We start from the raw sequence: 3910 nt of genomic DNA on the forward strand, positions 1-3910 counted from the left end.
AGGAGATAGATAATTTTAAGCCTAATAATGACTAGAGGATGAGGTAGTGGAAGATTTTAATCTTGGCAGTATAAGTCTGATTACTTTTTGATAATCCACTGTGAGGGAAGCCAGGCTGAGTACACTTCCTCTTCTCCTTAAAGGATCTGGGCTCCTTCTTCATGCCACAATCTCCAGCCCAATCATTAAACAAAAGGAGGATTCACATGGCTGAAAAATTGCACTAGAAACTAAGCATAAGAAGATTGAGCAATGGCTTGAATAAGCTAAGGGTCTGGGAGAAAGGGGAGGTAGAGAATGAGAGTCCGAGTGGAGGAGGCTTCCAAATGGATAATTCCTCATGGGATATAATTCCTGAGGGGGAAGAAATTGACTTGTTGGCATTGGCAGAGTGTTATAACAGAACAGGGGAACAGTTTCAAAATCTTTATCCTCTTTGGAGTCTATAGGGATTGGAATATACCACCCAAATCCCAATAAGGAACTGTTTATAGTCTTCTGGATTTGATATGGAGGACTGACAGGCTATGCATGTTTGTTTATGAGCTTTGTAACCACACCCTTCTGGATAAAGAGCATAGTTACAGAGCTATAGTAAATATTTTTCCCCAGCTATATTTCAACATCTATATTGGGCATTTCCCATGTTCAGGGTGCTGTCCTAGGTGTTGGCAGTAAAGCTGGGAACAAGACGAATCCGGGCCTCTTGGAGCTTATACTCTATGGGGTGACCATAATTTTATGGCAGCACAAAGGTGAAAGTGATTGTTAGTGCTTGAGAGAGGAGGGGTCAGCAAGGCTTTCCACCAAGTAAACATTTGAGCTAGATCTTCGACAATGATGAAGGCATTGCCATGGGAGAAGGTGGCAGAAGACAGGGTGGGAGCAAAGGCTTAGAGGCAGGTTGTCAGGTGTATCTACAGACTGTGGGTGGTTGAGCATGGGCAGACCTGAGAAGACTAATAATTGGTCACACCATGGGCTGAACTGGGCCACTGGTCATGTTTGGTTGAGTGAGCACAGATTTTTCAAAATCTGAATTTAAGTGTCTTTAGAGGGGCTTGACTCCCTATTCACTTAGTCCTTACCATTTCCTTACTATCCTCATAGCTGGCCCTATGACCCATGTCTCTCACATACATTAAATACACAGGTATTTGGGTTTGCAAGTCATTGGCTAGAATTGTTTGTTTATTTATTTGAATTATTTTTAATTAAAATTAAAAATTTAAATATAACCCAAATATAGCAAAATCACAAATCATAAGAACATGCAGTGCAATGAATCGTTGTGATCTGAACTTATCTATGTAACCAGAACCTAGATCAAGAGATGGATTATTGCAAGCGCTTGTCAATATCCACCATAACCCCTTTTGATCACTATCATCCCCAAGGTTATCTACTTCCTGTATTCTAACCGAATACATTATTTTGCTTGTTTTTGAATTTTATATAGATTGAATCATACACTAGTATCCTGTGTCTGGTTTATTTAGCTCAGCACTGTATTTACCATATTCATCCACATTGCTGTCTATAGTTTCTTCATTCTCATTACCACACTCCATTGTGTGATCATACCCCAACATATTTATTCATTCTATCCATTCTAGCATTGATGGGCATCTCAAGAGTTTCCAGTTTGGGGCCATTGTGAATAGTGATGCTATGAACCTTTAATGTATGTCTTTTAGTGAATATATGTGCATATTTCTACTGAGCATATACCTAGGAATGGGATTTTTAGGTTGTCATGTAGTATGCATTCAATGTTAGTAGACACCACCAAATAGTTTTTCAAAGCACTTGTACAAATTTATATTTCTACCATCAATGGATGAGAGCTTCAGCTCCTCCACATTTTTGCCTTGGCTAGAGACTCATTTGCATTGTGGAGAATGGAGAGACATACAACTGGAGAAATTGTCAGCAATATGATGTTGCAAGATTTTAAGAGAAAGTGTTAGAGCATTTCATTATTTATTCATTCCCTCTTTCAACAAATATGTGATGAAGACTTGCTACATATCTGGTGCTATGCTAGACTCTATAAAAGGATGGACATCTATAAAAGGATGGATAGAATTCCTGTCTTCATGGAGTTTATCATGTATTGGAAGAAGAAGCATCCATTGTCAGAATTGTAGTACCAATTCCTTATTTTCCAGTTTCAGTTCCATTTCTGGCCTACAGATGGATTTCCTTTAGGTTCTGTCCAATTTCTTTCAGGCCATGTCTGCTGGGCCCCAGCTAACTCGATTAGCTTCCCTGGGGATGATGATGATGATGATGATGATGATGATGATAATGGCGATGATGATTATTTGACGTCTGAACATTTTATTGGCCTGTTTTGGTGCCTCAACACCTCAGAATTTTGGTGTCGTTGGTGTCAGACACCACCTTGCTGTCTACAATCTTGTGGGTGGTGGTCTTCTGGATGGTCTGCAAGGAGTTGCTGTTGTCCAGAGCATCAGTAACACTGAAGTCCTCCCTGTCTTCCAATAGGTGATGGTAGGTGGCAATCTTAGCCTCTAGCTTGACCTTGACATTCAGCAGGGCCTCATACTCCTGGGCCTGGTGCTGCCCCTCTGCCTGGATTTGGGACAGCTCTGACTCCAGGTGCAGCAGGACCCTGTTGAGCTGCTCCATCTGCATCGTGTAGTGGGTCTCGACCTCCCTCAGCCTGTTCTCCAAGCTGGCCTTCAGGTTTCTCATTGAGTCCAGGTTGATCTCCAAGGACTGGGCAGTACATCTCAGCTCCATGAGGGTCATCTCAGCTTCTCCTATCTCAGCGGTCTGTGTGGTGACCACTGTGGTGCTCTCCTTGATCTGCTGGGACCAGTACTTGTCCAGCTTCTCCTAGTTCTTCTGAGCCAGCTTGTCATACTGGACCTGGATATCTGCCATGATTTTGCTCAGGTCCTGAGATTTGGGGGCATATCCAACTCCACCATCACCCCAGAGTTGGCAATTTGGTTTTGCAGACCCTTTACTTCCTCCTCATGGTTCTTCTTCATGAAGAGCAGCTCCTCCTTGAGAGCCTCAATCTCTGTCTCTAGCTGCAGTCGAGTGACATTGGTATCATCAATGACCTTGTGGAGCCCATGGATGTCACTCTCCACAGACTGGCGCATGGCCAACTCCATCTCATACTTGACTTAGAAGTCGTCAGCAGCAAGCCAGGCATTGTCAATCTGCAGAACGATTCAGGCATTGTCCACAGCACTTGCAAAGATCTGAGCCCTCAGGTCCTCGATGGTCTTGAAGTAATGCCCCCAGTCTCTGACCTGGGGTCCCTTCTTCTCCAGGTGTTCCCGGATTTTCATCTCTAGTCTCTGATTATCAGCCTCCAGGCTCCTCACCTTCTCCAGGTAGGAGGCCAGGTGGTCATTCAGGTCTTGCATAGTCTCCTTCTCGCTCTGGATGTGCTCTATGCTTGCCAGAGCCCCGGCCATCCCCGTGGCTGGGCCCCCAGACCCCCAGCTGCCCCGGAAGCTGGTGGAGTGGGATACAGAAATCCAGAGATCCGGGAGCCCGAGCTCCCCATGCCTGCATAGATGCTGGCCGCGCTGCTGCTGATCGGCCGGTCCTGGTGACTGGGCGACTGCATGGAGCCCAGGGACTGGTAGTTGGAAGAGAAGGTGGAGCAGGTGGTGAAGCTCATGCTGTTCGGAGAGCAAGAGGGTGACTCGGGAGGCCAGGACTCAAGCTTAGGCCAGGAACCTTCCCTGGGGATTATTGATTGCTTGGACATCTAGATTTATTTATTTATTTATTTATTTATTTATTTATTTATTTATTTTTGATTTTATTTATTCATTCATGAGAGACATGGAGAGAGAGAAAGAGGCAGAGACACAGGCAGAGGGAGAAGCAGGCTCCATGCAGGGAGCCTGACGTGGGA

General features: G+C 44.6%; 1 pseudogene; it reads right to left on the reverse strand.

The window, feature by feature from the left end:
- Positions 1-2364: 2364 nt before the first annotated feature.
- Positions 2365-3670, reverse strand: LOC486294 (annotated as a pseudogene).
- Between the last annotated feature and the right edge of the window lie 240 nt (positions 3671-3910).

The sequence above is a fragment of the Canis lupus genome, chromosome 26 (genome assembly GCF_011100685.1).
Source record: "Canis lupus familiaris isolate Mischka breed German Shepherd chromosome 26, alternate assembly UU_Cfam_GSD_1.0, whole genome shotgun sequence".
NCBI lineage: Eukaryota > Metazoa > Chordata > Mammalia > Carnivora > Canidae > Canis > Canis lupus.